The sequence below is a fragment of the Miscanthus floridulus genome, chromosome 16 (assembly GCF_019320115.1).
Source record: "Miscanthus floridulus cultivar M001 chromosome 16, ASM1932011v1, whole genome shotgun sequence".
Classification (NCBI taxonomy): Eukaryota; Viridiplantae; Streptophyta; class Magnoliopsida; order Poales; family Poaceae; genus Miscanthus; species Miscanthus floridulus.
Genome location: NC_089595.1, coordinates 99487565 through 99510854, shown reverse-complemented (window position 1 = coordinate 99510854; position 23290 = coordinate 99487565). Strand labels below are relative to the sequence as shown.

The window sequence follows — 23290 nt, the reverse complement described above, 5'->3', positions numbered from 1 at the left end:
TAATAAACTTGTTTGAACATACAAATGTTGTTAATATTTTTATAAATTTAGTTAAACTTAAAAAAGCTTGATCGACACGTCGTAGCGACACTTATTTTTGGAACGAGAGAGTAAATACTGAACCAATCTAGAGATCCAATATTATGTGGTGAACTAGCTGATCGTACATCCAGGCCTATCCATCTGGATCTTCATCAGTCCATTCGAACATATATAATAACAAAATAAAAGTTGCTAAAAATACAAATTAAAAAGAAGTTTTCCTTAAAAAAATAAAAAAGTCTATCTGACCTCTTTAACTTCCGAGTTTGATCTGCCTACCCCAATTGAAAAAAACTGTTTCTAATAACACACTCCACCCGTTCAAAAATAGTAATCGTAGCTCAGAGAAAAAGTCATACAAAATAGATTTTGACTACTAATTTCTCTTATAATATAAAGTTGACAACTTAAAAGTCAATATCATCTTATAGGCACTTTTAATACAAATATATTGATGCAAGTTTTTCTCTAAGCTTTCATAAAATTTAACAAATTGTTGGTCAAAATTTATAAAGTTTGACTTTATAGCACCCGATTTTAAAGATAAAACCAGATACATACCATATGTGAGTCTAAGAAGTCAAATCACACACATATAACTACAAATAGGGGTAATATCAAAAGACAATGCTTAACGTATAACATATTAGTACAGAGAAAAATAACCTTAGCACAAACCTGGATAGACAACTTCAATCTTCGGGTGAAAACTCTACTCCATAGGGATAACTGACTGGTTGATCACAAGCCTAACTATTATAGAATCTAGCAATCTGATACCCATCCGGGGTTTTTATCTAAGTATAAAAAAGTAAAGCAAGCGTAAGTACATATCGTACTCAGCAATATAACATAGGGTTTATAAGGCTTAAAAGGTTGACACTGGTTTACTACGATTAGCTTTTAGTAAGTCACGGTTTTAAGCAACTGAGTAGCATCAAATTTATTATAAGCCCATATAAACACATGATCAGGTAAACATGAATAATGAATAGCATAAACAATTAACCATTAATGATCATCTATTTCGTAAGAGTTCTAAGGCCGCTCATGACCATGAGCACGGCTGTTATAACAGTTTTACATTCTGCAGAGGTTGTACACTTTCACCATGAGCCGTGATTTACCCTTTTGTCCGATGTAGCTAGCCTCTTGACCCACTACCAAGGATGGCCGACAGGGTTCACTATGAAGTCTTTCAAAGGTTCGTCTAACAAGTTAGGGCCGCTAGGATTTCAATTGGCAAGCAGATGTAGAGCCCCCTTTCGAATGACACATTCCACGCAGACTGTACACATAGGGATAGAGGCCGCACCGTACCCATCTCGTCAAGCCCCTCTTGCGCCATAAAGATAACCACTAACAAGCTAGAAAAGATCTTTATACTTGACTAAAGCCAGAGCCATATAGCCCTCATGGTTGTATTGTAAGTCCTGGTTAACCACTTACAGATAAGTCCTTAAGGAGAGGAATCTAGAACATCACAAAAACTATGCTTTAGCCCCCTTGTTCCTTGTTGCTAAAAAATATCTTTAAGTGTTTATTGCATATACCATTAGTTAAGGTATAAAATCATGGTCTTTAATTGAGCGCTAGCATCATACTACTCAAATGCATAAACCCATAGGAATCAAGGTATAAGGTAACCAAGTACAAGAGAATCCTTAGTGGTAATCAAGGGGGACACATGCAGTATGATTAAAATATAATTAATCTAAATAGGACGACAAGGATGATCCCATACTATACTTGCCTTAAACTCAGATCTCTTGCTGATTCGTAGCTCCAAAAGATTGCTTCTTGATCACCACGTAAAACTCATCGACTGGACATGACCATAAAGCACCACACACACATCCAAGCACAAATATGCATAGCATACAAATATAACTAGATTAGAACATTACACCAATCAATAAAAATGTTTGAAAACTAATCTACATATTGCTACGAACACACACTCACGAAAATCACGCTAATCGGAGCTATGATGCGAAAGAAACGGCTACCGAAAGATTTACTTTTAAGCTTTATTTATTTTAACTATATAAAAGCATGTATAAGATACTTTGGAGAAACATCTAAATTGTATTAAACCAAATTATATTTGTATTGAAAAACTAAAGTAAAATTAATCATATTTTACTTATAAATCCAGTTGCATAATTATTAATCAAGTTAGGATTAAACCATGAAATTCTAGAGCTAGTGACAAAGTAAACCTTGTTACTAATACGTAGATTATGTCGTTATGAATCTAACGCAACTTGAATGGATCAAATTGGAGCTAAAACGTAGAAGTTATGGTAAAAACAAACTCAGTGGCAAAACTGTAATTAACTAGATTTTAATTCAAATTAAAATAAATAAAAATCAGGATTTTCAATCTGAGTGGACTACAGTTTGAATATGTAAAAGTGCAGGGACTCTTTAGCAAAGTTACCAGCCGAAACAGTATCGGCTGATTCCAGCCGTTGGATCGAACCTGGATGATCCAGATTAGAGGGGAAAGGGAGAGGTGTGCCGGCGGCGCCGTCATCGAAATTGTCAAGACCTCGCCGGAGTTCATCAATACGGCGACTCCAAGCATCATCGGCCGAATGGAAAGCATACGAAGATAGAGCAGAGCCAGGCGAACTCGGTTAGGGGATCGGGAGAGGCCGCGAGGGCACAGAGGCGAGAGCGGGCTCGATTTGGCGGCTTGGGTCTCCGGCGTTGCTCCGGCGTGCGCGTTTATGAAAAAGGAAGGGAGAGAGAGCAACGGAGGTACCGATGTACTTCTTACCAGCACGTGAAGCTCAGGGAGTGGCTCAAAGCGGCGGCGAGGTGGTGGATGTGGAAGGCAAGAGCGACGGCGGCGTTCTAGGGTTTGGGGAGCTCAGGAGGGCTCCGGTGGTTGCGAGTGCTTAGGATGGAGGGAATCGAGTGGGCTGCGGGCGGAGCGAGCTGGGCCTTCGGACAGAAAGAGAGAGAGGGTGAGGTTTTTCTTTTCTTTTCTAAATTTCCAAAGCCATTTTCAAATAGAGTTTTGAATCCTTTTTTAGTTTAAGTCAAAACCACTCATCACAATTAAACATATGCACCAACATGTATGCACAAAAATGTTGCTACTCCCTATGATGAATTTTAATTTAATAAAAAATTATTTTCCTATGTTTTCATGAGCACAAAAATACAAAATTAAATCATTTTAACTCTATTTCGAAAGGAGCAAATTTTAGGGTGTTACATACTTTTCCTCTGTTCAAATACGATTACCATTTCTGAATAGAGGGAGTATGTAATTATTTTGTACTAACTTGGACAAAATTGCTATTAAATTTGAAACTGCTCAATTCGATAGAAGTTGGGAGAAGTCCAATGGACTTTCCCTGAACAAAAATGGACGGCCTAGTCTAGACACTAATAGCCTAACGGACCTAAGGACGAATGGTGGTGGTGGCCTCAAGTAGTCTTGTTCGCCTGCCTGATCGTACATGCCTCTATGCGGTGCCATCACGGTCGATTCTCCACCTTTTGTAGTAATGGCCAGAACCTTATCTATTATGTGGCCTTGATAAAACCTGCATAAAAGATGGTACCTTTTGTTTTATCAAACACAATGTTATTCTGACTTAGGCATAAAGCCCAGCATAGAGCACAAATTCCCACCAAAATTTGGTGTTTTATTGTTTTGTCTACTCCATTTAGCTAAGAACTGAACATGTGTGCAACATTAAAAGGAGGTTGTAAACCAAAAGTCACCAAAAAATACTCCAAAGGAAATTTGCACAAGGACAATAAAAAAATGACGTATTGTTTCATCCTTTGAACGAAAACAAGTTTGCTTCCTTGCCACCTTCTTCGAATTAAGTTATCCTTGGTAAGAATAACCCCTTTATGTAAAAGCCAAATGAAAATCTTAACCTTTAAAGGTATTTTGAGCCTCCAAAACAATAAGGTTTTGAGCCACCGCAACATCGTCAATAAGAATTCTATACATAGATTGTACTGTAAATTGTCTATTTTTTGTTTGTAGCCATATCTAAATGAATCAATTTGATCATTCAAACTAATATTAGCAATTTTTGCCACCAAATCATGCCATGCCACTAGCTTATTTCCCACTAGTGCTCTTTGGAAGGATATATTTAGTGGAGTTGTGCTCATTATATTAGCCACAGTATCATGTTTTATATGCACAATGTAATAGAGACTCAGATATTATTATTCACTTAAAGGAAGACTTCCTAGCCACTTATCTTCCCAAAATCTCACTTGGATCCCTTTGTTGACCTTATAATCTCCCCCCATTAAGAAAGAGAAGTTTAACCTTCATCAAACCTGTCCAAAATTGGGAGTCACTAGTATTTTTTTCCACCCCTAAAAGAGGTTTGGACTCTAAATATTTATTTTGTAATAAACGTTGCCAGACCCCATCCTTGTTAATTAAATTGAAAAACCATTTACTTAGAAGGCATTTATTCTACACATCAAGATCTTTTATCCCAAAGACCCCCCCCCCTTGTTCTTTAGGGCGTCAAAGAATATTCCACTTTGCTAGTCAATATTTTTTCTTTGGGCCATCGCCTTGCTAGAAAAATCAGGATCTAAAATAATCCAACTTTTAAAAAAAAACTAGGAATCTCAAAGAAGGATAATATAAACATAGGCAAGCTTGCTAAGCATGAATTAATTAAAACTAAATGGACTCCATAAGACACATCCCTTTCAGGAACTAAGTTTCTTTTGAAACCTATTCTCTACCTCTCTCCAATCTTTATTGCTAATTTTCTTATGATGCATTGGTATAGTGAGATATCTAAAAGGATATGAACCAAGACCACAACTAAAAAGATGAGAGTATTGTTCTTGAAAATCCCTTGCTTCTTCGTAACAAAAAAGCTCACTCATATGGAAATTAATTTTGAGCCCCGATAATTGTTCAACAACACATCACAATAGCTTCATATTCTTTGCTTGCTCAAAATCGTGCCCCATAAAAATAATTGTGCCATATGCATATTGTAATAAAGAAAGTCCCTCAACCACTAAGTGTGGTAACGCTCCCACAACTTGATCATCCTCCTTTTCTTGGGCAAACTAAAATTGACAACATATCAGCAACTAGGTTAAACAAATATTGGGGAAAGTGGATCACCTTGTCTAAGTCCTTTTTGTATGAAAATAATCTCCCACAACATCATTTACTTTCACACCGGGACAACCCTTTGTGGCAAATTGTTCTATCCAAGAACACCACTTTGGAGAGAATCCTTTCATTCGCAAATATTGTTGCAAAAAGGACTATTTCACCTTAACATAAGCCTTCTCAAAGTCAAGTTTTGAAATAACACCATTCAACTTTTTCCTATGCAATTCATGTATGGTCTCATGAATTATTACCACTCCCTCCATAATATTTCTACCTGATATGAAAGTTGTTTGTGACGGCCTTAGAATAGTATAATACTATCAGCCACCAAACTTAACCTATTGCAGGATACCTTCGTGAAAATTTTAAAACTAACATTGAGTACGCAAATAGGACAATATTGCTTTATGTTTTGAGACTCCTTTTGTTTTAGTAAAGGGTTATTATGCCAAAGTTTAAATTAAAAAGGGGCAATGTATCCTTATGAAACTCTTCAAATAATAAATTCAAATTATATTCAATTCAATTAATAGAGTAAAATAAGTAAAAATAAAATAAAAACAAATAAATGAAACAAATAAACGGTCTATTAGGACCCATGGGCTAACATTGCGAAAGAAACTTGCCAACATTTAAAGAAACAAGCCCACATGGAGGGTTGGTAGAAGAAAATTAAATTCCACCTGGGTAGAAAGGAAGATTAGTGCTCGCATTTTCCTGGATTTATTCCAAGATTTAACGGCGCTATGCTTTCAGTGGTAGACAACGTCCCCGTCGATAGCGAGGCACCTGTGGTGACTTCGTGAATCTCAGAATCTGCCGCCTCAGTCCTTCAGAGGTACTCATAGAGATAGGGGCTTGTGTACGTGTATTCATAGAGGTGAGATTGCGTGCATGTTGTGGACGTTTACGTTGTACTGTGTAATTTTAAAAAAAGTCTAGTTCAAAAAGGAGACGAAGAAAAGACTTCTTCACTAAAAAACCAGGTTGGCAGTGTGCGTGATGGGTCGGCGGGCAAGAGGTCCACTGAGCTGGAGTTAGCAATAATCAGTACGAATGGTCCGCTGAGCTGGAGTTGGCATTATCAGCAAGAGGACCGTGCTAGGGTCGGAACAACACAAAGACGTGATATAGACTGAAGCAATGACACTTATCTTGTGCCATAACGGCGTGACCCAACGTTTCTAGGTTACAATCCAAAACAGCATAAAGCACGAGAGATCTTTACAATTTGGCCCTTTTTTTGAAGAAAATTTATGTTTGCCCCCCCCCCTGGGAGACTTAAACTCATCTTTGGACCCTGGGGGTCGGTGCCAGAAATCATGGCGCCGAGGTAACACATCTTGGCGCCATAGATCTTGGCGCCAAGGTGCCTGGCCGAGCACAGCAAGCCATTCTAGGTGGCGTTCATGTGGCCGGCACCTCGGCGCCACAGATCTTGGCGCCAACATCGGCGCCACAGATCTTGGCACCGAGCTCGGCGCCATGTATTCTGGCGCCGAGCATTGATTTAAAATCCAAAACCAAGTTTTCCTTGCCGATGCTGCTCTCATTTCTTCATCACCCTCTCGATTTCTTCCTCTCCCTACCCTGCCCAATCTCTTGAATCCACGGATTTGACCTTGGATACTTGGATTTGATCCATACATCTTCACGAGCAAGGTATCCTCTCTCCCCTTTTCAAATTTTACGCATTGATTTGGTATATATTACGTCTATTTTGCGACCCTAGATACGTTAGTACCTAATGTTTGAAGTGATTTTTTATTTTTTATATTATGTGACGGTAGGATGCCAAGGCGTGGTAAAGCTAGTAAGCCAAGGTAATCTCTTATCATCTTGTTATATTATGTTTTTATTTTTGGTATTATGTTTTATTTTTTGTATTTATGTTCAATTGTAGTTATGGCCGGATGACTGAAATGCTTTCGACCCGTTGCCTCTGCCTAGTGGTGTTCCAGTGCCCATGTGCTTTTGCGGCGATCCTTGCAAGGTAGCCAAGTCCGATGAAGAGGACACATATAGGCAGAGGTATTGGATGTGTGCCAATTTTGCGTTTGAGCCTACACTTCATCAGCGCCGCATTAACAAGATGGTGAGAAATTAATGTTGTTTAATATTTATTGTGTCAAATAAAGTCTTGCATGATTTATTTGTTTTGTAACAATTGCATTTGTTGCAGACCCCTCCACCGCTCTGTGATTTTGAGCAGTGGATCGACACTAAGATCAAGCTGAAAGACAAGGAGTGGATACAGAAACTGTTACGGTGGGAGGCAGAGGACAAGGAGATGATGGAGAAGAGACGCAGAGAGGAGGCTCTAGAAAAGGAGCACAAGGAAGAGGAGGAAAGGAGGCGTGTTGCTTCACATAGGGAGGAGAGGGAGAGAAAGCTTGAGCGTGCGCAGCGAGTGAAGGCATTGATGGAGGAGAATCTCGATGCCCAGAGGAAGGGAAAGTGGCCTCGTTGCACTCAGTAGTCTTCATAACTTGCTATTTCTATAGTATATTCACGAACAATGTTGTCTAATCTTGGACTTTGCATTGTGTTGTCATGTAATGCACTTTTAGTTTGTCGTCATGTACTTCAAATGTTGTTATGTTGATTAATGTGCTCTATTATTGGACGTTTCATAGTGTCATTGGTTTTATTATTTGTTGTCATAATATTGAGTTTAATATTGCATAGGTAGTAAAACAAGGTCACGTAGTGCAAATAAAATGTAACGAAGTAGTGGATTACCTAATTCAACACACACAACACATGAAATGGCATGTGATAACATGTACCAAACTAGGGTACAGAGGTCCTGGACTAAACCTAATATGCCTTAGGTAATTGAAACAAACAACAAGCACATAAAATGGCATGTGAGAACATGTGCCAAACAAGGGTACATATTTTCTTCGACTAACCCTAACATGCCTTAGATGATTAAAGCAAAAAGACAAACACATGGATGTCGCCCGTTAAAAAGATTGGTTTGTCCTAGTAGTGTGGCCACATAGCAAATTGTGTTGCACCTTCTCCAAAGTATCCTCCTATTGTTGGTGGTGGCGGTGGTGGGGGTGGCGGCAGAGGACCCTTGTTCCTGTGATTAGGGCAGGTGTAATATGGATCATTACAGAGTGCCTCCTATGAACTGGCACCATTGTTGTCGTCTTCCTATTTGTCGTCCTTGTAACCACTGCTAACTTCCCTTTCTAGATCGAAGATACGGTCCTGCAGGTAGTAGATGTACTCCGCATGTGGATAAATAGGTCGAGGATCGACCCACCTAGTGAACCCATAGTTTTCTTCGGACAAGAAAGACTGCAACAAGTATGTCATGTAAGTTGTATAGAAGATGAACATATTGAAGAAACAAATAGTAATAGCAATTACCCATGCTCATGGGCATTTGAAGAAACATTGGCCTCCATCTATTCCCTCACCATGCATGCATTTTGGCCACTCTTCTTTCCATTCATCGTATCCTATCAGTGGTGCCTCTTTGGTGAAATCACTTTTGCTCTCGACTAGGAACCTCTCATAAAGAGCTTCCTCAAAGAAATCGGGACCAAGAGGACCCTCCCACCTAATGGTAGTTCCCTTCCCCTTTTCTCTCCCTCTAGACGACCCTCTAGACATTGGTACTGCAATGAAAGATAATGCTGAGGAGTGCTCTTCCTCCTTGTTGTGTGTTTGAATGAGAGGGAGTGAGGGGTTATTTATAGGTTGAGACGAGGAATGGAGGCCTCTCAATGTGCCATGTCAATGATCTGTGTGCCTCTTCGCCCCAGCTATAGCCCCCCCCCCCCGCCGTGTCCTAGTCAATAAGATAGGGCAGGTACATCCATGACGTGGTGTCTCCCGTCGCGTCGGGGAACATAACACAACCAAAAAGATGCATGATCCATGCCCTACAGTAGTAGGTAACTGTTTGCTCATCCGCATGATCAGGACACTAACCAAAGTTCTGCCTCAGCCAACTAATGAGTACTCCAGAGGAGGGGGCACCTGGTGTCTTTAGAGGAAGCTCTCTTCCAAGGAAGGCCTCCACTCTACCTCTCCAACCAGCAGCAGTGCAGGGGCCGATAACTAGGCGGCCACTTATATGGACACCCAGGAACTTCTACGTGTCCTGAAGAGTAACGATCATCTCTCCACAAGGTAGGTGGAAGCTGTGCGTCTCCGACCTCCAGCTACAAAACAAGAAGGAAGTACTAAGGTTATATGCACATCGAGAACCGAAAATATAAATGGAAGTGAATCTATTCATAATTTTGGTACCTATCGACTAGAGCTGAGATCACTGCGGGGTTGAAGGCAGGCACCCCACGGTGAACCTAGAACAATACAACATCAAGTCCAGCCCTCTCAAGGAGAGGAGTGTACCTATCGTCATACCGCATGTCCTCGAACTTATCGTGGGAACGAGGACGAAGAGGGTTCAGTTCCTGCAAAGAATAGAAATTATTATATTAATTCATGAACACAAGTACATGTGCAGAGGAAAAATAACATGCAGAAGTAAAGTTGTTACCTCCCCCTCTGTGGTGAGTCATCCTCGGTGGTTCTCCTCGTAGTACGGCTCCAGCAGGTGGAACGGCTGCATCCTACAAAATATAATGATAAAGTACAGATAAGTTTCATATGAACAAATAAATAACTTTTTGGTACTAGTAAACATGCATGTGAAACATTAGTTATTTACACCTGACTAAGCGGCCAATGGCATGTACATGAATTATGCCCAAGTCGACCACATTTGCCACATTGGTTCTGCTCGGGGTCAGTAAGAAAGGGGGTTGCTCTCCCTCGCCTTGTTCTACCAGAAACCTGGTCCATGACCATCTTGTGCCTCGTCCTCTTCCGGGTTCCACGTTTGTCCCAATGGGTACCTGGATCCGCAATGCATTTTGGCCTAGTGTAAGGTGGCCACTAAACCTCATCTAGGAAAGGCTCAAAACAGGGAGACCAAGTCTGTACAAGGCTATCAACACTGAACTCTGATGGTATCTGGGTCTCGTAGGCAAAGTTGCGATGCTGAGATGCTGCAACATAATGAGAACAAGGGAAGTGGTACTGCCTGGTTTTCCCACATCGGCATGATAAATTACTAAGTACCACAATATAACCCTTGATGGTCGGACCTCACCACCGGACATTGTACCACCCCTTTCTATGACCTGGTTCTTGCCGGTGCTGTGGTCAAAGCAATCGACGTCATGTGTGATAGCCCTTTCCTTTGCCTTGTCGAGTTGCTTATTAGGTTTAGGTGCCCATTTCTGATTATTACTCTGTAGTGCCATTGCTTGAGCGTGTCTATCGTTAAACCATGTAACTAGCCTATAAAAGGTGAATGATATAATGGCATTGATGGGCTTGGCACGTATACCCTTGAGTACACTATTAAATGACTCCGCCATGTTGCTAGTCTGAAACTCATACCTCCATCCACCATCATCGTAGGCTCTTGTCCATTTCTCAGGTTCTCTCATCAATCCTCTTAGCCACTGCCTACCTTCTGCATTTGTTGTCATTTTTAGCTACTCCAACTTCTCCTCGAAGAACGGCACCTCAAGCATGCGAGCAACCTCCTCAAATAGAGGAAAGTTGTCCTTCGTACCATCCTTCTGAAGTAAATTCTCGGCAAGGTGTCGAGTGCACCAACAGTGGTGCAAAGGTGCATACCCCTAAATCTACTCCTGTACGGCACTGAATATGCCTTGGTGTCTATCAGATATGACACCTACCTCCCTATGAGGGCCAACAACATGGATCCTAACAAGCCGCAAGAACCATCCCCAGCTATCTTTGTTCTCCCTCTCCACCAAAGCGAAAGCCAAAGGAACCAATACGTTGTCTGCGTCATAGGAAATGGCTACCAAAAGTGTGCCCATGTACTTGCCAAGCAGAAAAGTACCATCAATGGATAACACTAGATGACAATGCCTAAAGGCCTCGACACACTAGGGAAAGCACCAGAATGCATGAAAGAATATCTGCCTCCTATCCTTCCATTCATTTGGCTTTGGGATATACTCGTAATGCATGCCTGGATTTGCTGCTTTCATTGCATTGAACATGCAGGCAACTACTCGTACCCCCCTCCCAGTCCCCATATATCATATTCCAGGCCCGTTGCTTTGCCCTCCATGCTTTCCCATACTTTATGTCATACTTAAATATCTCCTTACTCATCTCCATAATTGTCCTGACCTTCAAGTTGGGCTGACCCTTCAAAGTTGTGTATAACTTTCTGGCAATGAGGGTAGAGGTCAACTATCTATGCTTCTGTTTTAGATCTGTCTGGGCATAAGTGTGTGGACCTACAATTTTGGTGATCTTGAATTTCCCTGTGGCCTTCTGTTTGCGAGCACAGACCCTCCAATTGCAATCTGCCATCTCGCACACCACCATGTAATGGCGCTCCACATGGGAGTGCCTCACCTTGAATGGTCTCTTACGTCTCACAGAATATTCCTGTAGCCACCTTCTTAAGGTGGGCAAGTCCTTGAAGACCATGCCCAACTGAATTTCCACGCTGCCATCGGCCTCAGGAGCCTCTAGCAGCTTGTCATCTCTTTCTTCTCCATAAGCATGTTGAGAATGACTAAGGTCGCTGAATTCATGAACCAGTGGATCACGATCAGGACACAAGCGTCTGATGAGCTCCATTTCTTGTTCACTCAAAGCTGCAACTGGGCGGTCATCGTCAGAATCAACAGCCCTTGCTGTGCCATAAGGCTCCTCCTCATCCGCAATATCAACATCTACACTGTTAGAGGCCATAAACCCTGGGTCCACGTTGGTTGATGGAGGAACAGGGGCACAACCATCATTATCAGGTTTGTCTCCTGCATTTAAAGCACAAATATGGATACCACTGAGACAAAGGAATGGAATGAACAAAGAATAAGGAGAGCCAAAGTGTTGCTACAGAAAGTGACCAACTAGTAAATATTTGTAGTTTTGCCGTACATTGTGATCGGATGTGGCCTAGCACTCAATGACACAGGGTTTATACTGGTTCAAGTAACGTGCCCTATGTCTAGTTTGGGTCGGTCGGTGACTTTATTCCTGAGCCCAGGTGCTCAAAGTTTGCAGTGGGGTTACAAACGAGAAGGAGAAAGATGGGGTGTACAAGAGGTCCGGTCAGCTCTGGTTGGAAGGGCCGAGAGCGACAGGAGCTACACTATGAGCTAAGTGTTCAAGCGTGTGCCTAAGGTTCGAACCCGACGGTTCTGTGGTTGTGAGCTAGTGAACTTGATCGATGTTGACTAACTAAAAAGACTCTCCTTCGTTGGAGGGAGCGCATACCCTTTTATAGATAAAGGGGATGTCTTCACAAGTGAGAGGGTGAGGGTACGTATGCTACTGAGCTTTGTTGCCCAAGTCGGCGGGTACAAGATAATGGTAGGCGCCCACAATACTATTGATGTCACTGTAGAATGTTAGATGCATGTGGGAGGTTGCCTTGCCTTCTTCGGGAATGGTAGATGTCGGTACCTGCAAATACTGTTTGATGCCTAGAGGCATGTGAGGAGTTTCACCATGTTCACCTGGTACGGTAAATCCCAGCACCCACAACACTATCGATGCCTAGAGGCATGTGGGGGGACTTACCGTATGGGAGTTAATGGCGCCCACAATACTGTAGAGGGAAATGTCGGCGCCTACAATACTATTTGTGTTAGGGCGGTTGTAGAGTACTATTTCTGTAGGCGTACAGGGTATGGTCCCTGGTATCGTGGTTTGACTTGTGTGCCCTGGCTTGCTTTCTCTGTTCGTCCCCTGGTCCTTTTCGAGCGGGTGTCCCCGGTCGGATGGCCCTAGTCGGCTCTGGTCGCACCAGTCGGAGAAGAGCGGTGAGCAGGGTTTCTGTGAACCTCGGTCGGAGACGCGGGGTCGGAGTCGGCAATAGTGCTTGGGCTAGGCCTTCCGATCGGAGAGGCTGTCCGGAGGCGGCTGGAGTCCAAAGCGAGCGCTCCGGTCGGAGAGGTGGGCCAAAAGTAGTTAACGAGCGGGCGTTGTTCCTCTTTGGCCAGACCTTCCGGTCGATGACTGGACCACCCTTCTAGCCTGTTGTTTTTAGACTCTTGGGCCAGCCCATGAGTTACGTGTTGTCTGCTTGGGCCAAGCCTTGGCATGGAAGCCGGTCCCCGAGGGACCCCGAGTATATGAATCCGACAGGAGCCCCCGAGCCCCCAGGTGATTCGGGCAGAATCGTCTGGGAGATTTTTGTCTTGTCGGTGAGTGCGCGTGAGCTCACCCGTGGGTGTAGCCCCCGAGCCCCTAGGCAGTTTGGGCAGAACCGTCTGGGGGGTTTTTCTATGTTGTCAGTGGGGGAGGTTTTCATTTTGTCGATGAGTGCGCATGAGCGCACCCGCAGGTGTAGCCCCCGAGCCCTCAGGCGGTTCAGGCAGAACTGTCTGGGGGGTGTTTGGTTGCAGGCGTGTGTGCGTGTTTTTAGTTGGGATGGAGTTTTGTCAACCAAGGCATCGTTGCACAGCCGTGGCGTTTAGTCGCTTGAGAGATTGGTGAGATGGAGCTTGTGGATCCTGGCGTCGATGCGCGCTGTGGGATCGGGTGAGGCAGTTTATATAGTTAGTTTGGGATCGGGTGAGGCGACAAGGCAGTGCTCGCGGATCCTAATGGGGAGAGATCGGGGTCGTAGACCTAGGTAGTTTTCGAAGCGCAGTCGGAGCGTAGCCGGATGGGGCGAGATCGGTGTCGCAGACCTAGGTGTTTTGGAGCACAGTCGGAGCATAGCCAGATGGGGTGAGATCGAGGTCACAGACCCAGGTGTTTTTTGGAGCGCAGTCGGAAGGGGCAAGTTTGGGGTCATAGAGCTAGGCTTTTTGGAGCGCAATCAAAGCGTAGCCAGATGGGGCGAGATCAGGGTCACAGACCCAGGTGTTTTTTGGAGCGTAGTCAGAAGGGGCGAGTTCGGGGTCACAGACCTAGACTTTTTGTGTCTTTGAGCCCCCGAGCCTCGTTGGACCTTAGTAGGGGTCGGTGTGAGTTGTGTGCATTACCCCATCCTCGGTTCCTCACAACCGGAGGGGCTGAGTTTTGTCGCTTGTCCCGATCGCTCGGGCTCGAGTGACGCGCTCGGTGAGTTCGCTAACGGGTATGATCGAGCGGAATCCGGGTCCGTCATTCGTGATGGGGTCGGCATAGCCCTCTTGTGACATTCCACTGCTCCTTTACCTGCAACTCGATAGATGCCTAGGCCATTCCAGAGACCAACCCGGGTGGCCTAACGGCCTCCCCTCGATGGAGATTATGTGGGATTGGCGAGAGGTTCAGGATCGAACAAGAAGGTTGAGATGACCCAGTCTGCCAGACTGGGCGAGGGCCGCATGGGGCTCATCTATGTTTTTCTCCCCTGGATCTATTGGTTGCTCATGTCGAATGAGGCAACCGTCGCTTCGTGACGCAACACGGAGCATTGTGATGCATTTCGCTACACGTGCGATGCTTAGTTCCCGAGCCTCCAGCGGTTCAGGGCCCGAATCATCTGGGAGGCACGGGCATATGGAATGAATGCGTGTATGGATGTATGAAATGATTATAAGGAAATAGAGGGGGTTGGTAGTGTTCACCTTGATGACTTGAGTGACGGGGTTCGAAGAGCTTCAGTCAGAAATGTCCGATCGCCTATTCTCCAACTATTATCTCTCCTCCTTCTTTCTCACCGAGAGTGCCTGTATGCTGTGGCGATTCCTAAGTGAGAGAGGGGGTGAGCGATGGGGAGGACTTACAGATCCTTTTATGAATCTAGAGCGTGATGTCGAACTAGAGACTACCACAGGCGGTGCTAGATTAACCTGTGAGGCCTTCTTCGGGGTGGAGCCATGTGTGGATTTTCTCCTGTGGATCTTCACCGGGCGAGTTTTGTCGGAGGGGAAGTCACTTAGGATCGTGCTAGTGGAGGGTCCCATGCCTATAGCTGCTCAGGTTGGCCAGTTCATAAAGTTTGATGAGATCTCTTCCAGCCATGGCGGTCATACCTCGGTAGTAGTGCCCCTACCCAGGAGCTGCCTCGACTGCATGAGAAGGTCAGGAGCTCCATGCTCTTCTACTGAGCATCTATGGGTGCGACGCCCTTAAGGTACCTGTTGCGCTTGCCGAAGTCGAGGGAGCAGAACCAAGCGGGTCCCTTGAGGTACCCGTTGCGCTCGCCGAAGTTGAGGGAGCAGAACCGGGTGGGGCACCAGCGGTTGTGGTTATGTCTCGCGTCGTGTGCCGTGGTTTCTCCTTTGGTGTTTCAGGTGATGTCGTCGAGCGGCCGCAGTAGTATTTTGTAGTAGTAGAAAATGTAATAGTTTGAGTTTGTGGGTGAGTCCCCATGTGAATAGTTTTTTGTATCAATGAATACATCAGTACTGCTTTGTGATAGAACCATGATATCTGTTCCTTGTTTTTATCCTAGCATAACTTTTGTTTTTATCCTTTTCTCTCTCTCACCTACCCGTTAGTTCCGTAGGCTACAACTGTTAAGAGCCTGGGCATGGCCCGCGGGGCTCGGCCGCTTGTAACCGTAGGTCGTGGCGGGGTGCGTTCGGTTGGGAGTAAGAACAGAGTTACGTAGGGCAATCAAAGGAATGGAATGTGCTTCCGTTCGGGGACAAAGTTGTTTATCATGTGATAGTAAAAAGAAAGAGGGGTAATATTCAATATTGTACCCTTATGGAGCCCCCGAGCGACCCGGGCTAAAAGTGTTCGGGCTAGGGCGCTCTTACAGGAGCATGTGTTAACTAAAAAGCGGTTAGACCAAATTTAGGGGAAAAACAACGTAGCTGTTCAATGTTCCAAGTGTTGGTGAGAACATTGCCGTTGTTGTCCTCCAGTCGGTAGGCGCCCGGTCGGATTACTCCAGAGTACAAGATCACCGACTTCGAGTATCCTCCCTCTGATCTTCCTTTCGTGGTACCTGCGGAGGGTTTGTTGGTAGCGAGCAGAGCGGATGACGGTCGTCTCACGGGCCTCTTCGAGCAGGTCGATTGTGTCTTGTTGAGCCTCTGCAACTTGGTCGTGGTCGAAAGCCTTCACTCTTGAGGCGCCGTGGTCGAGGTCGGAGGGCAATACTGCCTCAGCTTCGTAGGCCAGGAAGAAGGATGTGAACCCTGTGGATCGGTTTGGGGTCGTTCTTTGGCTCCAGAGGATCGTTGGGACCTCTGCAACCCATCACCCCGCGTACTTGTTGAGTTGGTCGAAGATGCGTGACTTAAGTCCTTGGAGGACCATGCCATTGGCACGTTCGACCTGACCGTAAGTTTGTGGATGTTTGACCAAAGCCCAGTCGATCCTGATGCCGTATCCATCGCTGAAGTCTAGGAACTTTTTTCCGGTGAAGTTAGTCCCATGGTCAGTGATGATACAGTTAGGAACGCCGAATCGATAGATGATGTCGAGGAAGAATTTGACTGCCTCCTCTGAGCGAATGTTGGTGATGGGCTTGGCCTCTATCCACTTGGTGAATTTGTCGACTGCTATGAGTAGGTGAGTGAAACCGCCTGGGCCCTTTTTGAGGGGTCCCACCATGTCAAGGCCCTAGACCGCTAATGGCTAGGTGATGGGGATGGTTTGGAGCTCTTGTGCCGGCAAATGGGTTTGCCGAGCGTAGAACTGGCATCCTTCACACCTGCGGACAACCTCATCTGCATCTCGTAGCGCGGTGGGCCAGTAAAAACCTTGGCGGAAGGCTTTTCCGACCAGCGACCTTGGGGCCGCGTGATGCCCGCAAATCCTGGCATGGACCTTGAGGAGGAGCTGCCTCCCTTGGTTGGTGGGGATACACCTCATGAGTACCCCTGATGGACTTCGTTTGTAGAGCTTGTCACTGAGCGTGATGAAGGTCTTGGCGCGTCGAGCGATCCATTGGGCTTTAGTCCTTTCGGGTGGGAGAACCTCCTCGAGGAGGTAGGCGAGTAGCGGTACTCGCCAGTCGGGTTGACCAAGTGCCAATACGGCGATGTTCGCGGGTGACGACATCATAGAGGTACTAGGATCGAAGCCTCGAGCGCTGGCTTGGCGTTGGGGTTGGAGCCCCCGAGCGCCGGCTGGGCATCAGGGTGTGTCTAGATCGGACTTTCTAGGATGCGGGTGGATGGCTCGTGGATGTCGTTGATGAAGACCCCACTCGGGGGTGGATCCCGCCTGGCGGCCAGTTTTGCAAGGAAATCGGCTGCATTGTTGTCCCTTCGAGGGACGTGATGCAGTTCGATCCCCTGGAATTTAGCCTCGAGCTTGCACACCTCTTGGCAGTATGCTATCATGAGGGGTTTTTTTGTAGGAGGACTCCTTCATGACCTGATCAACGACTAGTTCCGAGTCACTGCGAACGTAGAGTCACGTAGCACCGAGCTCAATGGCGATGCGTAGTCCGTTGATAAGGGCCTCGTATTCCGCGATGTTGTTTGAAGCTAAAAAGTGGAGGCGGATTGCGTAGCGGAGCCTACTCCCATCCAGGGAGATCAAAACCACTCCAGCCCTCGAGCCGGGCGCCATTATGGACCTGTCGAAGTACATTGTCCAGTACTTGTGGGTGACGTCCGGGGTCGGTAGCTAGACCTCTGTCCATTCGGCGACAAAATCCGTGAGAGCCTGAGACTTAATAGCGGTGCGAGGGGTATATCTGATGTCATGGTGAAAGGTCCTTGTTGGTTTTGGTAATTGAGTGACAACCTAGGTGGACTAATTGTGTTTATGTGAGATACACAGGTGATTAGTCCACAGGTACATGTGTATGAGCAACATATGCCATGGAGGTGAAAATGGCTTGGAGATGTTGCAAAGCTCACACATGTGATGATGAAGGAGCTTATTGCACATGAGACATGACATTGAGTCATATGATCAAGGTGGAGAAGATCAAGACAAGACTTGGCTTGATGGACCGGTTGCAAGAGTGAAGGGCAAGTCAAAGGCTTTGGAGTGATGGACCGCGTGGCGGTGAAGTTTGAGCAAGACTTGGCGCCGATGGACGATAGCAACGGTGAAGAGCAAGTAAAGTCAAGATCGATGAACCAATATGATCATGTGATGATATGAAGTGGATCATATCATTGTTGATCGTGTTGGTGCATGTGTTGCATCGACATTGAAGGAAATGGAATGGAATGCGCAAGGCAAAGGTATAACCTAGGGCATTTCATTTCACCAGTCATAGGTGTGTAGAGAAGTTTATGACTGGGTTTAGGATAGATGGCCGTACTATCAAGAGGGGCAAACTTGTTTGCATATCGGTCATCTAGTGCCACTCGAGTGATCTAACTTTGCATTGTCGCTAGGATCGAGTGGCGTGGCAAGTTGAGTGGCTAACATCCTTTGGGAAATGATTGTGAAAAAGCTAACACACATACACATGATGGTGTACACTTGGTGGTGTTGGCACATTTACAAAGGAGGTGGTGTTTGTAGGGGTGAGATGGGTTTTGGGTCCCTCGGGATTCGGCGCTTTCGGGAAAATGGAATGTCTATTTTCTATTGCGCCGGATGCAAATTCTTGTGGTTAGCACACTTGAGCAAGGGTGAAGAAAATGGAGGAGATGCCAGCATTGGTCAAGTGACCGGACGCTGGATCCAAATGCACCGGATGCTGACTGCCTACGTCCGATCGCGCTGACGTGGAGTGTAGCAGTAGCTGGAGAGTGACCGGACGCTGGTGCTGCGTCCGATCGCGTTCGACCGGACACGTCCAGTCATGCTCGGGAGCTTACTGGAAACGACCGGACGCTGAGGGTCCAGCGTCCGATCAGTTGAAGCTGCTGCGTCCGATCAGGTCAAGTGACCATTGGAATCGGGACACGTGGTCGTCTGCGAGCGACCGGACGCTGAGGTCCAGCGTCCGGTCAATACGACCGGAGCGTCCGGTCGGCCCGACCGTTGCCCAGTGAAGGGGTAACGGCTAGTTTAGCCCTTGGGGCTATAAATAGAAGTGGCCTTCGGCCATGGCTGGTGTGGAGCACCTTGGGGGACTTTGTGTCCATGCTTGAGAGTGCTTAGGAGCCCTCCATCTCACACATACTTGATAGCGATCATCCGATTGTGTGAGTGAGCAATTCTAGTGCGATTGCATCGTGAGGTTGCATCAAGTGGCACTAGGTGATTGAGTTGCAAGCCGGTGGTGCTTGTTACTCTTGGAGGTTGCCACCACCTAGACGGCTTGGTGGTGGTCTCCGTCGAAGCGCGCAAGAAGCTTGTGCGGCGCTCCGGAGAAGTGCTTGTGAGGGGCATTGTGCTCGCCCCGCGGGAGCCGTGAAGAGCAACTCTAGTAAAGCGTGTCATTGAGCTACCCTCACTCAAGGGGTAGGTTCTTGCGGCGCCCGACGTGCGGGCTTAGCGGGTGATGCTAATTAGCCGCCGAACCACCAAGTGAGCGGTCGACACAACGTGGACTAGCGTGTTGGCAAACACGTGAACCTCGGGAGAAAAATCATCGTGTCAACCTTGTTCTTCCTGTTGGTTTGCATCCCCATTACACAAGCTTGCAATTACTTTTATACATATTAAGCTTGTGTAGTTGCTCTTGTAATTAGATAGCTTGTGTAGCTTGCTAATTACCTTCTTGCTTGTGTAGCATAGAAGTAGCTCCCTTGCGTGGCTAATTTGGTTTTAGTAACCTTGTTAGTCACATTGCTTAGTTTGTGTAGCTAAGTATTTGCGCTCTCTAATTAGGCATTGGTTGCCTTGTTATTGAGTATTGCTAGTGAGCTTAGTTAGCTTTGTGCTCTTGCTTACTAGCATGTGTAGGAGCTCCCTTGTAGCTTAAAGTACTAGTGGCATAGGTTTGTGTGACCTTGCTTCTAGAATTGGTTAGGAGAGCTCTAACTAGCCCGGCACCTTTGTTGCATAATTGTTATCTTTGCAAGGTGCTAGTGAACATATATAGTGGGGTATAGTCTTGGCTAGACCGATAGTTTTAATTCCGCATTTGTATCGGTTAGCCGACATAATTAATTTTAGAAAAGACTATTCACCCCCCTCTAGTCCGCCATCTCGACCCTTCACATGGCCAATGAGTTTGAGTGCCCACTTGGAGATTCGTCCCGCGGCGTTGCGGTTGCGAATGATGTCTCCGAGTGGGTATGAAGTGACGACCGCAATTTCGTGGTCGGTGAAGTAGTGTACGAGCTTCCTGGTCGCCATTAGCATGGCGTATAGGAGTTTCTGCACCTAGGGGTACCGGACCTTGGGGTCGGTAAGTACCTCTTCGATGAAGTATACGGATCGCTGTACCTTGAGCTGGTGTCTCGGCTCCTCCCTTTCGACGACCAGGGTGGCACTCACCACATGGTTGCTTGCCGCGACGTAAAGGAGGAGGGGTTCTCCCTGTTTGGGAGCGACGAGGATTGAGGCTGATGTTAGGGACGTTTTAAGGCTCTTGAGAGCCTGCTGGGCTTCCTTAGTCCAGATGAGGGCATTCGTCCTTTTGAGGAGCTTGTAGAGTGGCATCCCCCGTTCGCTGAGCCAGGAGATGAAGCGGCTCAGGGCAGCCAAACAGCCGGTGAGCCTTTGTATGCCCTTGACGTTGCGTATGGGGCCCATGTTGGAGATGGCTATGATCTTTTTGGGGTTGGCCTCGATGCCGCGCTCGGACATGATGTATCCAAGTAGCTTCCTCTTTAGAACCCTGAAAACACATTTTTCGGGGTTTAGCTTGATGTTGAACCATCGTAGGTTCGTGAATGTCGCGGCCAAGTTTGTGATCAGGTCGTAAGCTTGAGCTGTTTTGACCACTATGTCATCAACATAGACAACGATTGTTGGTTTCGGCCGCTCGGCTTGATCAGGCTGATCGAGCGGGTCGATTTGGTTAGCGAAGCATTGCTGCATGCACCTTTGGTAGGTGGTGCCAGCGTTCTTCAGGCCGAAAGGCATGGTCACGTAGCAGTACGAACCATACGGGGTGATGAACGAGGTTGCGAGCTAATCGGATTCTTTCATCATGATCTGGTGATAGCCTGAGTAGGCATCTAGAAAGGAGAGGATCTTGCAACCCGAGGTGGAGTCGACTATCTGGTCTATGCGTGGCAAAGGAATGTGATCTTTTGGACACGCTTTGTTGAGTCCAGTATAATCAACGCACATTCTCCACTTCCCAGTCTTCTTTTTGACAAGAATAGGATTGGCAAGCCAGTCGGAGTGGAATACCTCTCTGCTGAATCCGGTTGCCAGGAGTTTGGCGATCTCTTCGCCCATGGCCTTGTGCCTCTCATCGTCAAAGCAACGCAGGCACTGCTTGGCGGGCTTTGTGCCCAGGATAAGGCACAATGCGTGCTCGGTGACCTCCCGCGGTATCCCCGGCATGTCAGAAGGCTGCTATGCGAAGACATCATGATTGTCGCATAGGAAGTCGACGAGCTCGCATTCCTATTTGGCTGGGAGCTGGGTCCTAATCCAAACCGTCTTGGTTGGGTTGGTGGGGTCGATTCCCACCGCCTTGGTTTCTTCGAGCAGATAGAAGGCCATCGAGAAAGTTGGTTTGTTGCAGTCTGGGACTGCCGGGGCCGACGATTCCCTGAGCCGTGGGAGCTCGGACGAGTTGACGACCGTAGTGGTGAGCTCATAGTGCTCACGGTCGCATGCGAAGGCGTGCAAAAAGGCGCTACTCACGGTGATGACACCGTTTGTTCTAGGCATCTTCAGCTTGAGGTAGGTGTAGTTGGAGATTGCCATGAATCTTGTGTAGCATGGCTGCCCCAAGATGGCGTGGTAGGACCCTGGAAAGTCCACCACCTCGAAGGTGAGGACCTCCGAGCAGAAGTTGGCCCGGCTGCCAAACATGATGGGTAGATCGATCTGTTCGAGTGGGTATGCCTGCGCTCCCGGGATTACCCCATGGAAGGGGGAGCCCACCAGGTGGAGCTCCGATTGGGGGATACGCATGGCATCGAGGGTGTCGATGTATAGGATGTTGAGGCCGCTGCCTCTGTCCATCAGCACCTTGGTAAGGCACTTCTTGCGGACGATGGGGTCAATGACGAGTGGGTAGCATCCCGGTCTCACGACGTGGGAGGGATAGTCTCTCTGATCGAAGGTGATCAGAGATTCCAACTAGCTGAGAAAGGAGGGGATGGTCGTCTCGGCGGTGCATGCCTCTCTATAGCGAACCTTGTGCTGTCGCTTGGACCAGATGGTGTCAGATCCGCCGAAGATCATGATGCATTCGTCAGCGTCGGGGAAACTGTCCCCATCCTTGCCTGTCGCGCCTCCTTTCTTGGCCGCCGCCTCTTTGCCGTCTCCCTCCTTTGGCCCACCGGCCTGTCGGAGGAAACGTTTGAGGAGCTCATAGTCCTTGTAGAGGTGCTTGATGGGGTAGACATGGTTGGTGCATGGACTATCCATGAGTTTGTTGAAGTGGTCAGGCAGCCCCTATTGGGGCTGCTTGCCCGTGCGATCAGCCGCAGCGACCATCGTGGTGTTGTCCGATCGGCGCCGATCCTTTTGTTCTTCTTGGCCCTCTGTGTGGAGGGGCCCTCATCTGGGTCTGCGCACTTGGCCTTGCCTTTGTCCCGGCCTCCGCTAAAGACCGCGCTGACCGCCTCCTCACCAGAGGCATGGTTAGTGGCGACATCGAGCAAGTCGCGGGTGGTACGAGGTTTCTGGCAGCCAAGCTTGTGGATCAGGGACTCGCAGTTCGTCCCGGAAAGAATGCGTTGATGACGTCTGCATTGATGACATCAGAGAGGGAGTTGCATCGTTCGGAGAACCTATGGATGAAATCCCGCAGGGACTCGTTGGGCTCCTGCTGACAGCTCTTGAGGTCCCAGAAGTTTCCAGGGCGGACATACGTCCCCTGGAAATTCCCGACGAAGACCATCTTGAGGTCCGCCCAGTCGCTGATGTTGTCGTGTGGGTGGAATTCAAGCCATGCCCAAACATGTTCCCCCACGCAAATGGGAAGATACTGAATGATGAAATAGTCATCATCCACTCCTCCGGCCCGACAGGCGAGCCGGAAGTCTTCGAGCCAAATGCCTGGGTTTGTCTCCCCGGTGTATTTGGTGATGTTGGCGGGTGGTCGTAAACGCTGCGGGAACGGTGCTCTCCGGACATGCCGGCTGAAGGCCTATGGTCCCGAGCCCTCAGGGCGGGGGCTCCGGTCGTCTGGCCGGTGAC

At 47.0% G+C, this 23290-nt stretch overlaps 1 pseudogene; it reads right to left on the bottom strand.

Moving 5' to 3' along the window:
• Positions 1–9580: 9580 nt before the first annotated feature.
• On the bottom strand, positions 9581–21847 carry LOC136511109 (uncharacterized; annotated as a pseudogene).
• Positions 21848–23290: the final 1443 nt, after the last annotated feature.